The sequence below is a fragment of the Cajanus cajan genome, chromosome 2 (genome assembly GCF_000230855.2).
Source record: "Cajanus cajan strain Asha chromosome 2, NIPB_CcT2T_4, whole genome shotgun sequence".
NCBI classification, from domain to species: Eukaryota; Viridiplantae; Streptophyta; class Magnoliopsida; order Fabales; family Fabaceae; genus Cajanus; species Cajanus cajan.
This window is the reverse complement of record NC_138518.1, coordinates 17,480,229-17,494,489: the sequence shown is the minus strand read 5'-3', so window position 1 is coordinate 17,494,489 and position 14,261 is coordinate 17,480,229. Positions and strand designations below refer to the sequence as shown.

The window sequence follows — 14,261 nt, the reverse complement described above, 5'->3', positions numbered from 1 at the left end:
AAAGAGCGAGGTCGTACTCGCGTATTGTACCTTCTGGAAGCTCGGAGTTTATAGGCTTCTTCATGAATCCGAGCTTCATCTCTGAGTTCTTCAAGTAAGTCGAGGTCAGCTGCTAACTCTTGAGCATTCTGCTCGCTGTTGAAGACTTGGCGTCGGTGAGATGTCTCTCCGATCTCCACTGGGATCATCGCGTCAGCTCCGTAAGTCAGCCTGTAAGGCGTTTCTTGCGTAGTTGACTGGGGGGGCAATGGTATTCCTAGAGGATGCTAGGGAGTTCATCGGCCCACTTTCCTTTGGCATTTCTGAGCCGCTTTTTGAGTTCTCGGAGTATCACCTTGTTTGATGCTTCGGCTTGGCCATTAGTTTGCGGGTGTTCCACCGAGGTTGGGAGGTGTTTAACTCCGAGTTCCCGAAGGAAGTCCTCGAAGCCCTGCGCAATAAACTGTCGGCTGTTATCAGTAACAAGGGAATGAGGGATTCCGAACCTACATACGATGCTCTTCCAAGTGAACTTCCGTATATTCTCCGTGGTGATCTTGGCAAGTGGGCATGCTTCGATCCATTTGGTGAAATAATCAATGGCCACCAGGAGGAATTTGAGTTGACCTTTCGCGGGGGAACGGCCCTAGGATGTCCATTCCCCGTTAGGAGAAAGGTCATGGGGACATCATCTAGTGGAGAGCTTCAGGTGGTTGCCGATGTGCGTTGCCGAACTGTTGGCATTCTTTGCATTTCTGCACGTAGGCTTGGCAGTCCGACTTCAAGGTGGGCTAATAGTAACCAGCTCGAAGTACTCTGTTCGCCATCAAGCGCGCTCCAGAATCTTACCACGTATACCTCGGTGGATTTCTTCAATGACATAAGTGGCTTGAGGTGTGGTCAAGCATTTGAGTAAAGGGGTGGAGATGCCTCGCTTGAACAGCTCGTCTCCGAAAATTACGAACTTGGCCGACCTGCCTCGCATCTTCCGAGCTTCATCTTTATCCTCGGGTAAAACTTCTTCTTTCAAGAAGTTCCAGATGCCAGTCATCCATCCTTGGTCTTCGCTGTTACTGGTGTTGACGACCTTGTCGTCTAGGCTGGGTGAGTGCAAGGTTTCCTAGATGATGGTCTGATGTTGTCCAGGACGTTTGGTGCTAGCGAGTTTTGATAGGAGGTCAACCTTGACGTTCTGTTCTCGCGGCACATGATGCATGGTGAACTCGTCGAAGGACGAGATCTATTGTGATGCCATATGGAAATACTGTTGCAGGAGAGTGTCTTTAGCCTGGTATGTCCCGCTGAGCTGTTCTACCATGAGTTTTGAGTCGCTGTTGCAACTCAATCTTCGTGGTCCAAGGTCACGAGCTAGCCTCAGTCCTCCGAGAAGCGCCTCGTATTCCGTCTGGTTGTTGGTCACTTTGAAGCTGAACTTGAGGGATTGCTCCAAAGTGACTTGATTTGGTCCTTCCAAAATGATACCTGCACCACCACCTTTAGAGTTGGAAGACCCATCAACATGCAAAGTCCATACCTGTGATTCATTGGCCCTTTGAGCGAGGTCAGAAAGACCCTACACAGAATAACATCCTCATTAGTGTAAAGATTTAGCTATGTAGTATAGAGGTCGATGTGCTCGTCCGGATCCGTCGTGCCGTCGTAACGGTCGATATGGAGAGGCTTCCATCCAAATGGGAGGGCGCGTTTCCATAATGCCATCCACAAAGGGATGACGAAGGAAGGTCGCTTGATTTCCCGTGATGTGTGCAGGGGCATTGCTGACCTCATGGGTTGACCTGTTCGTCGGTGCATGTGACCGATGTGTGGCAGGCTTGGGAGTCTATGCCCTAAGCGCTGTCAGTGGTTGGGAAATCGATTGCCCCTCTTCCTTGTTTAGGTGACTTGGTTGAGGGGGTTGATCAGAGGTGCGTCGTGGTAGTTGAGAGCGGATACGCTCATTCTTGGCTCGCAGCACCGCTAGGTCTGCCTCATTAGCGGTTTGCATTACTGCTAGGTCAGTTTCATGCTTGGCACGCATGTTTTGCAGATCGGCAGTGTGTTGCTGCCGCATCTGCTCGACCTGCTAAATCAGCCTTCTCAATACTACTTCATTGTCCATGCTAGTTGTGTGATCTAGGTCGTATGTTGCGCGTCTGCTATGGCTTCTGGTGAAAACCACAAGCGTGGCCGATAAGAGCTGTCTTGATCGGCCCCACGGTGGGCGCCAAATGTTCTTACCGGAGATCGGTGGTAGGGACGATCTGCTGGGTAAGATCGGTGAGCCTTCTTCACTGGTACGCTTGATGCTCCAAGATGGGGGGTGGTACCTGCAAAAGAGACTCCGATGCCAAAGTTAGGGTTTGTGGGAGTATTAGTCTCGTATAAATAATGCACGTACCTTAGTATGAGTTAGGGTTTTACTGGGCTTTGGGCCTGAGATCAGTTATGACCTATTTGGTTGACGAGTTGACGTCACACAACGCGTGTCTGAGGTCGTCCTGCGCTGTGATGCCGAGCTTGGAGCTCGGCTTCGCAGTACGGATAGTACAATCTTATAAATATAATTTAATCATTTATGTTAATTTGTAATTTTTAATATTTTTATTTTTTTATAATTTATATTATATTAATTTGATACCCTTTATTCTAAATATAAACTTGTTATTATTAATGAATATAGTTATTTTTTTATTAAAATTTAAACTTAATCATTAAATTATATTTAATTTAGATCTTAAATATTATATTACATTAAATGCTAATAATTTATACAAAATATTATTTAATATAATAAGATATTATATTTATTTAATATTATTTATATTGATAATAATAATTATTATTATTTTATTATTATAATAATCCGACATAGTCTTCACACTACAGAATAACACAATTAAACAACTAGAAATATACACTAAATAGTATAACATGAATATATATATATACACACACACCACTACGCACCAAAGGAGGCCTAATATGTCAAAATATATACAATGGTCTACAAAATAAACTTTACCACTAGAGGTAGTCAACAAAACATAACTCTCCAACTCCTACCACCAAGTGACCTCCATCAGTTAACACTAGTTTATCCCTACCATGTTCTCATACATCATATGATCATCACAGTTCAAACCACAGGAAAACATGTAAAAGTAAGCTAGGAAAAATAAACAACACATATGTAGGAAAACAATTTAACATCACTATCGTCATCATTAACTAGTTCAACATACAACACACAACACATAAACAACACATATGTCAACAACACCTTCATAACACATCAACGCATACAACTCATATCATTACAATATCAACTCATCAACACATATGCGTCGTCACACATTTCAACTTGGAGATCTCTTACAACACAAGGTGAGCAGTTTAACTTGGAGATCTCCTACAACACAAAACTTTTTTGGTCTTGCTAGGTAAACAAAAAATTTGAATAAAAATTCACAACACGATAACAGTTTCTCAGACTTTGCCACTTAAACAAGGAAGTATAGTATTATGTCAAGATAGGACAACTGGATTTATGCCTACCATGACATTAGCTAGATCAACTAAGTCACCTATGAGATTAGCCTACTAACTATCCTCCAAATATTACAACCCTCCGATGTTGGGTTAGGAACTAAGTTCTCAACTTCATACTTTACTCGAATTGGCCGCTTGTAATTGGTATAGCTTGACCTTACCCTTATATTGTGGTTGCTTTATACACGTATACCTTGACTTTGTCCACATACGGAACCAACTAAGTCCTAGAAGAGAACACATCATCCACTCTGAGGGACAACTTCCTTATGAGGGTTTTTCAACAAATTGGGCTCTTAGAGTACCACAATTATCTCAATCTACACAATGAGATGAGCAACTTCGAAAATATCCCCCTAGTCCTAGTGATCAACAACTCATCTTCACAGCACAACAAAATAGTTATCATCTCATTGAACTCACAACTCAAACATCATAGTCATCTCAACAAATTAGATACCATCTCTACACATCTACACAACTAGGGTTCAACATGCAACTCTCAACTCACAACTATATATTTTCTCATCATACTACAACAATCATCATTATTCAACATTTTATCATTTATATTATCACACTATATTTTCATCACATAATAAAACTCATACTACATATTTGCAATTCATCTATCATGCCAACTTACACACATAAAAAATATAAATCAACCTAAGCACCTAATACAACTTTCAACTTAACCAAATCACTTATTGTGAAATGACAACCTTTACATAAAACAAAATATATGAAGTTATATTACTCCTATCATTCTCATCCTTATCTCATAAGAAAGACAAAAATATTCCCTACAACTCTTATGAAGATATCAAGTCCTTATTCTATCATCTACCTTGTTAAAAAATATAAAAACCACAACAACTAGCTTAAATCTTGATAGCTTCACCTTTTCTCACTAAAAAGGTCATAACTGGAGTTCTAGACCTCCTTTTTAGGTGATTCTAGCGCCATTGGAAAGATAACATCCAACGCTACAACTTTTACGCAGACCTCAAGATCAAATTCGGTCATATACCCTTGGCACTGCAGAGCTCTAGCTCTGGCTTTCTCCTAGCTTCGTTTTCTCCTAGGGTTGTAGTGCCCAACTTGGAGTTGTAGCTCCAGGTCTCTGCCAAATCAATTCCTTCTAAGGATGCAGTGCCTAACTTGGAGTTGTAGCGCCAGATCTCAGCCTCCCTATTTTCTCTCACAACTGTAGCGCTAAATGCATAGCTTATGCACTTTCATGGCTTCACACCTTCGTTTTTCACCTATAATCCCTCAAAAACCTGCAATCCAAGGAGACCCAACACATGCACCTACACAAAGAACACACTACCATCAATATACAACACAGAAAACATCACATAACTCACATGCATCAAGAATCTGACTCGAACCACCACATTTTCTCACTTCCACTCAACACCTCACTTTTAGCTCAAATGTTACACAAATTAATCCCCGTTCAGCTAACCCATCAAACAACACCACTTTCATGCTACAAGCATCAATTAATGGTAAATTTCTAGCTTCCATTACCTTAAATCAAAATGAAAATTCGAGTTTCGAGTCCTCGAGAAGGAAGAAGAAGAGGAAGAATGGAGACAAGGTTTCAACTAAGGCTTCGAGCTTCCTTGCTCTCCTATCTTCAACAACCTTCAAGAATCACATGAAGTGAATGGGTTTAACACATTTGGGGTTTAAAAGGAAGAGTGAATGAGAAAGAAAGGAAAATGAGAGGGGAAAGAAGCAAGAATGGGGGAAAAGTGTGTGGGTCTTGCAATTAATTCATGTATGTCCCGGTTCAATGATCTATTTAATTATAAAAATATTGATTTATTTGAACTCTTCTTCCCATTTTTTTTCTTATAAATGTCTCCTGCAAAGGTTTATCTAAATAGATTATTTTGATTGTTTTTGTTAGAAGTATTTTTAAAAATTATCTAAATATATAGTCTTAAATTTATTAGAAATTGCAAAATTGTCAACATATTATCATCTTACTAACACTTTAATTGCAATGTAAAAAGAAATATATGTACATGGTATATTGCAATCTGGAATAAGGTAACTGCCGTAATTAGAACAGCATGGGCTGAATACGCTACATCATTTTGTGCCACTGGTATCATCTGAAGCAAAATCAAAATTAACAAGTTTAGCTGTCGATAACATTAATATCAAATTAAAATATTCTATAGTGGAAAGTGGATTTTAGCAAATAAAATGTGGGTGTGGATAGACATGCAGGTACAGAATCAGTTTATATGTACATATCTCTGCGTAATGCTCTTTTCTTGTAATGCAATTAATAAATCAGTTTCACTTTCTTAATATGTTCATATCAATAAATTCAATCCAAATTTAAATTATATTAACGTTTAGTTCCGTTATTTAACTTCAAAATTGATTCCCTAGATATAATTTGAACACCCCAAATACATTCTTCCAAATAGTAAGTTATACCCATTATCAAACCTTTTAGATTTCCAAATTTAAGGGTAAATTACTAATTAGATCCCTTAAAAATGTATATGTAATGAGTTTAGATAATCAATGAAATAATAAGAAAATAGTGAGAGTAGAATAACTATATCGTAATGTGAAATATGAAAAATTCATATGAGGAAATGATGAAACAACAAGCTGTCAGTAATTACAAAAAGAATAGAAGTTACAGAAATAACAGAATTGACAAACAATATCCCAAAAAGGCGAAGAGAGATAAAGAGACAATTCTACAATCGACACCCTTTCTCTTTTAGCAATTTCCCTTTTATAATCACGTGGTCCCCCACACGAAATCATTCAGTGCAGAATTGGTTATTCTTTTCCTTTCACTTTTGCAGTTGCCTTTGTTTTCCTCCCTCTTTGCCATGTGTCCACCGGATCCCACGTCCCCCACATGCTCACTACCCGCACCATTCATAACATTTCTTCCCCTATGGAAATCAACCTTGTCCTTAAGGTAGAAGTTAGGATACCTAATTTGCAAAGTGAACACATCTTCCCAAGTAGCTTTAGAGATATCCAACCTTTCCCATTGGACAAGTACTCGAGGTATATGTAGATTCTCTTGTAAAATGACTTTGGATTGTAACGCCTTGAGCAGTTGAATAACAGGGCCAAATTCATTAGTGAGAAAAGGCAGAAGGCAGATATTATTGCTTATGTTCCTTTGCACGATTTCAATAAAGAAACATGCAAAACTAGGGTGGATCTTCGCTATAGGAGGCAATGATAATTTGTAAGCAACAGGTCCAATCCTTTTCATTAGTGGAAAAGGACCAAAATAACGAAGGCTAACCTTCTGGTTTTTGCAAAAAGCTACTGAATGTTGTCGATACAGTTGGGGTTTCACAATCACGAGGTCTCCCACTTGGAACTCCATATGAACTCGTTTCTGATCGACATATTTCTTCATCAAATTTTGTGTTTTACTAGTGCAAAAATTGGATTTAAAATCTGAGTTTTAAGATCGGTTACAAGGTAACCGATCTTAAAAGTGACGCGGTGACAATTTTGTAAATAATATGAATACTTTTAAAATCGGTTAAAATTTAACTGATCTTAAAAGTACTTTTAAGATCGGTTATTTTATGACCGATCTTAAAACGTATGTCTGACATAACTTTTAAGATCGGTTACAAAAGAACCAATCTTAAAAGTTGTATCAGACATAACTTTTAAGATCGGTTATAAAATGACCGATCTTAAAAATACTTTTAAAATCAGTTATTTTATGACTGATTTTAAAAGTGCTACTTTTAAAATCGGTTATTTAAGAAGCGATTTTAAAAGTATCGTCAGAAACCTTTTATATTCCCCTCCATTCTCATTCTCTTTAATCTTTCCCTCCATTCCATTTTTTACTCTCTCGCGCTCTCATTTTCTAAAGTCTTCCAAAAGGTAAATTTCGTTGTCGTTTTCGTTTTCGTCTTCTCATGCTTTTCTAGTGTCTTTACTTTCGTTGTAGGTTCATTTTAGGTAAATTTTGAATCTAGAACGGGTCGTTCTGCAAGGAGAATGAGTTGTTCTGAAAGGAGAACGGGCAGTTCTACAAGGAGAACAGGCCGTTCTGAATTGATTTTAACTCATGCCAAACTATGGTAGAACGGCCCGTTCCAAACCATAATTTTAGACCTTTTTAACAACTTGGAACGGCCCGTTCCAATTTAATTTTTTTCTGCACCCAGACTTTCAAAATCGGTTATAAGACAACCGATCTTAAAAGTTAACTTTTAAAATCGGTTATTTAACTGATTTTAAAAGTCTAACTTTTAAAATCGGCTCTTTTAAAAATCGGTTACGGAACCGATTTTAAAAGTTAAAAATAATTGATTTTAAAAGCTTTTTTTCCACTAGTGCTTTCATCAAATTCTACTTGAGACACAATAATGTCTGATCACGATGCAACAACATTTCTTGTGAAGAAGGGGGTTTAGTGGCATCCTTGACATATTTAGGAAGATTAGGAGGGTCTATCCCATAAACTACTTTGAATGGTGTCATGCCAATAATGGTTTGGAAGGAAGTATTATACTAGTATTTTGCCCATGGTAGCATCTTACTCCAACTTTTTGGACCATCAACTGTGAAGCATCGTAAATACATTTCTAAGCATCTATTAAGAGCTTCAACTGACCATCAGATTATGGATGGTAGGCGGTACTCATAGCTAAGGTAGTGCCACTTAATTTACAAAGTTGTTGCCAAAAATTACTTGTAAAGGCTCTGTCACGGTTTGAAACTATTGACCTTGGTATTCCATGCAACTTCACAATGAATTTCATAAACACCTCAACTACTTGCTTGCTTGAATAATCTACCTTCAGCATGCAAAAATGTGCATACTTAGAGAGACAATCGATGACAGCCATAATCATGGTGAAGCTATAAGATGGGGGAAGGCCAACAATAAAATCCATGGCCAAGTCTTCTCAAATCTATTGAGGGATAAGGGGGCCTATAACAGTCCTGCGGATAAAGTAGTGGATGATTTGGCTTGTTGGCATATCAAGCATTGTTGGACATAAGATTTAATATCCTGGTGCATACCTTGCCAGTAAAACTGGGAGGAAACTCGTGCCAATATGCATACAATACCCGAGTGGCCACCTATTGGAGAGCTATGGAACTCCTACAAGATAGTTTGAATCAAGGGATGTTGGGCTGGTACCATAAAATTTTGCTTCCAGAACAACAATGTATTTTGAATGATATAATGAGGACTTAAGGGAGTGCCTACACTTTATAGTCTTATAATATCTGAGAGTTTCGAATCAACAGCAACAACATCACGTAGGTTTGTGATGAGATCCCATTTAGCCTGAGAAAAAGCCATGAAACAAGATCTCGACAGAGAGGTTATCTTTGCCAAACTTATACTCAATGGTAAAATCATATCCCAAGAACTTATGCAGCCAGGCTTGCTATTCGGGATTATGAATGACTTGTTCCATGAGACATTTTATGCTTTTTTGATCGGTTCATATCAGGAATTTATGTCCAATTAAGTAGTGCCAACATTTGGCAATAGCCTCAGTTATTGCATGGAATTCTCTTGTATATACAGATTGATTTTACATGTGTGGTGACAACTTCTTTGAAAAGAAAGCAATTAGATGTTGTGATTGGCTAATAACTATACCGATGCCTGTCCCTGATGCATCAGTTTCCAAAATGAATGGTTTGGAGAAGTTCGATAGTGCCAAAATAGGAGCCTAAGTGATGGCTTTCTTGAGGTTATCAAAAGAAAGAGTGGCTTGAAAATCCCAATGGAAATTATCCTTTTTAAGCAAATTGGTTAATGGATTAGCTACGAAAGCATAACCTTTAATAAATCGATGATAATACCCTATCAATCCTAAAAATCAGCAATTGCCTCATTATTTTTGGGATTTTCCAATCCAATACTGTCTTCACCTTGTTGTGGTCCATCAAGACACCCTTGCCCAAAAAAATATGACCAAGGTAATCTTTGCCAAACTTATACCATTGAGTATAAGTTTGGCAAAGATAACCTCTCCAATACTGTCTTCACCTTGTTGTTGGGTAGCTTCGAGTGATCACCATGCAGAGTAATAAATTCACCATTCAAGTAAAATTTTAAAGTCAATGCACTGTAATATGAAATATGGGGGCCCAAGGCCGCCAACCATGATGCGCCCAACACTGAATTCGCCCCAGAAATTGATAACAAATTTACTAGAAGAGTGAGTGTATGACCCTATACTGAAACCTTAAGTTCATGTATCAATCCTTCAACCATCAAGGAATTTCCATTGCCCACCATAACTTGAAAACTAGAAATGGGTTCAACTATTAGTTCCAAGTAATTTGCATGTCGAGGCTGTAGAAAATTATCGGGACTACCACTGTCTAACAAAATTTGAATGGAGACACCCTGAATAGAGCCTTGGAATCACACTGTACCCACTCCGTGAGAGCCTTTAAGGGCGTTGATGGAGAGATGATGGTCCAAAATGGGGTCAAGGTTGGTATGAGTAAGGTTTCATATGGGTTTGTTTTATTCGAAGGGTCCTCAGTCTCCTCATATTGTAGCAATAGGTATTGTTTATTAAGACATCTATGGTTTAGCGTGAATTTGTCATCTCAAGTATAGCACAAACCTTTCTCTCTACGGATTTGCATTTTAGCAGGGGTGATGTTTTTAACATTGGATGGTTTGAAAGGTTGGGTAAATGGTTTCATGTTAATTTGGTGTGGGTAACAGGGGTGGTAAGGCATTTATTTTTTATTGTTAGCTTATGTTTGGTTTTGTGTTTGAGGTTTTGGGATAGCTAGATGAAAAGTAAGGTTTTAGGTTAGAGTTGTATTTCTCTACAAAATGTTTGGCTAAGGACCCAACTTTAAAAATAGAGTTTAGTGATTGAGCTAACACATCTCTTCTAATTTCAAGTTTGAGGCCACTAAAAAAATAATCTAGTATGGCATCTATTGTAAGCCCTATAACACGATTAGCCAAAGTAGTGAACTCTACATATTAATCATTAAAAGATCCCGATTGTGATAGTTTAAACAGAGCAGATTGTGGGCATTCATAGGGAGAATGACTGAATTCGAGTTTTAATGCCTTAGTAAAACCTTCCCAAGATTGGAAGGGGTTGTTCTTTTGCATCATCTAAAACCAAGGTACAACATCATTTTCCAAATGGATCGCAACAATAGTAAATAGTTGGAGCTCAAGAGTGGAGTAATACCCAAAAAATTGCTCAACCTTGAATCCATTATAGAACATTTGTATCGTCAAATTTAGGAAAATCAAGCTTAATATTCCTTACCTGAAATGGGGGGTTGGTTTGTCAGTTCGAACCACTTGGGTTATTTTGCTTGGAAACGTCATTGATCGCCAACTTGAGCTTCTCAAAGCGTTTGGTATAACTGAGATCACGTTTCTCCATGAGGTCAAGGATTTTCTTCACATTGGGGTCAAACTCCTTAAGGCGTGTGTTTTCAGCCATGGTGGAAATGAAAGTACCAAAATGTAATGAGTTTAGATAATCAATGAAATAATAAGGAAATAGTGAGAGTAGAATAATTTAGAGCTGTCAAAGTGGGCTCAGCCTGGTGAGCCAACCCAGCCCACCACGGGATCGAGCCGGGTTGGGTAAAAAAAAATTTAAAAAATTTCAGTACAAGCTAATTTCGAACCCGGCTCACTAACAACCCGGCTCACCTGGCTTGAACCCATGGTGAGCCAGACTAACCCAGCTTGAACCCATGGTGAGCCAGGCTAACCCACTAACCCGTAATAAAAAAAAATGTATACTTATTGGGCCAATGTAGCCCATTAGGGTTTCATTTTTCAATTTGAACTTCAGAAAAGGATAATTGCACAGCCTGCACTCTCACACCCTCAGTCCGCACTGCACAACCACCATAGCTACTGCCACCACACCGCATCAGCCACTATAACTGCCACCACACCGTACCAGCCACCATAGCTGCCACCACACCGCACCAGCCACCACATTGCACCGCATAGCTGCCACCGCACCGCACAACAAGTCACCGCGCACCGTGAGCCGCCGCACGCATCGTGATCCACCGCGCGCACCGCAAGCCACCGTGCGCACCGCGAGCCGCCGCACACATCGTGAGCCCATCGAGAGAAGTTTGCCAATTTGGTTTGTTTTCAGTTTAGGGTTTAGGGTTTTACATGTTTTTCAAAATTAGGTGAGCCAACCCGTTTAACCCACCAACCCGTGGTGGGCCGGGCCGGGTTCAATTTTTTTGAGCTCACTAATAAATGAGCCAGGTTGGGTTAACCCACCAAATGCTCAACCCGTAGTGGGCCAGGCTGGGCCAGGCCAGGTTACCCGTTTTGACAGCTCTATAATAATTTGTATAATAATCACTAGTGGAAAAATGAATTTTAAAATAGGTTATTTTTAACTTTTAAAATCAGTTCCGTAACCGATTTTGAAAGAGTCGATTTTAAAAGTTAGACTTTTAAAATCGGTTGTTTTATAACCGATCTTAAAAGTCTGGCTGTGAAAAGAAAATTAAACTGGAACGAGCCGTTCCAGTCTGTCCAAAAGGCCTTAAAAATAACTTTAATACGGGGCGTTCTCATTGGAGAACGGCCCTTTCTCCTTACAGAACGGCCCGTTCTACTTGGAGAACGGCCCGTCTTGGAGAACGGCCCGTTCTGCAATGAGAACAGCCCGTTCTCCTTGCAGAACAGCCCGTTCTCATTAGAGAACGGCCCGTTCCAGGTTCGAGATTTACCAAAGCTGAACCTACAACGAAAATAGACGAGAAAAACATGAGAAAATGAAAAGAGACACTAGAAGAATATGAGAAAACAAAAACGACAATAAAATTTACCTTATTGGAGACTTTAGAAAATGAGAGCGTTAGAGATTAATAAAAGGATTGGAGGGAAAGATTAAAGAGAATGAGAATGAAGGAGAATATAAAAGATTTCTAACGATACTTTTAAAATCGGTTATTGAAGAACCGATTTTGTATACTACATACAAAATCGGTTCTGAAATAACTGATTTTAAAAGTAGTACTTTTAAAATCAGTTCTTAAATAACCAATTTTAAAAGTAACACTTTTAAAATCGGTCATAAAATTTATAACCGATCTTTTTTAAGATCAGTTAAATTTTAACCGATCTTAAAAGTGTTCATGTTATTTACAAAATTGCCACCGCGTCACTTTTAAGATCGGTTACCTTGTAACCGATCTTAAAATTCTGATTTTAAATCTAATTTTTGCACTAGTGAATGTGGAATATGAAAAATTCATGTAATGAGAAAATGATGAAGCAACAAGCTGTCAATAATTACAAAAGAAATAGAAGTTGCAGAAATGACAGAATTGGCAAAGAATATCCCAAAAGTGCCAAGAGAGAGAAAGAGACAATTCATACAATCCACTAATTTTTTTCCAAAATAATTTTTTTAAAAAATAAATAAATACACAAATGGACCCCTCTGCATTTTACTTACAGAAGTAGAATGTAACGACCCGCTTTGGCCGTCACACTGCCAAAAAACAACTAAAATCAACTTGAAATATATATACTAAATAGTATACTATAAATCAACATAAGTAAAACTACAACCATCTTACAGTAGTGGCTTAACAGGCCATAAAATACTTACAACTATCTACAAAATAAGCTCTACCACTAGGGGTAGTCAACAAAATATAACACTGCAACTCTTGCTACCAAGTGACCTCCATCAGCTAACACCAGTCTATCGATACCTACTTTCATGCATCGTATGATCATTGCAGTCCAAACCACATGGAAACATGCAAGGGTAAGATAGTGAACATAAACAACTCATATATATGAAATATACAACACAGGCAATTTAGCATCACTGTCATCATCTTCATCAACTTGTTTAACATACAACACTCATACATCGTATGATCATTGCAATCCAAACCACATGGAAACATGCAAGGGTAAGCTAGTGAACATAAACAACTCATATATATGAAATATACAACACAGGAAATTTAGCATCACTGTCATCATCTTCATCAACTTGTTTAACATACAACACATAATTCTTAAACAACATATGAATATAAAAGGAACTTGCAACACAACATCACTAACATGGTTGTCAAACTCGCGAGTCAACTCATAAACTCGTACGAGTCTACGAGTCTAGGGTAGCAAAATGGGTTAACTCGCGAATAGACTCGTTTTTTGGTAGACTCGGGCTGACTCGGGTAGACTCGGGTAGACTCGGTTAGAATCGCGAGTCTGATGCCGAGTCCACGAGTCTAGTTAGGTTTTTCTTTCCACCCTAAATTCCCCAAAACGACGTCGTTTTAGCTAGGGTTAGTAAGTGAGAATGGCATTTTTCCCTTCGCGCACGATGCCTCCACCATTCTCGCGAGTCTGATCTGATTTCTCTCCCTCCGCCGCATACAAACGCTCATCTCCGCCGCGTACGAATGCGCATCTCCTTCGTGTACGAACGCTGCTGCATACGAACGTGCGTCCTCTTGCTGGGAGAGGAACAAGTCTAGTTAGGAAGGAAGCTCGCGAGTATGATTTCTCTCCCTCCGCCGCATACGAACCCGCATCTTTGTCGCATACGAACGCACTTTCCATCAATGCAGCTTCCAACGCCGTTGTTGCAGCTTCTAGCGCCGTCGTCGTAGCTTTCGGAGTCGTCCCTACAGTTTTCGACGAACACCCACCAGTCACCATCGTCGTGGTGATTGATAAA

The 14,261-nt window shown here is 39.1% G+C and overlaps 1 pseudogene; it reads right to left on the bottom strand.

Annotated features, from left to right (window-relative positions):
- The window catches only part of LOC109817265 (cystinosin homolog), a 65,973-nt pseudogene that overhangs the window by 46,163 nt on the left and 5,549 nt on the right, over positions 1-14,261 (bottom strand).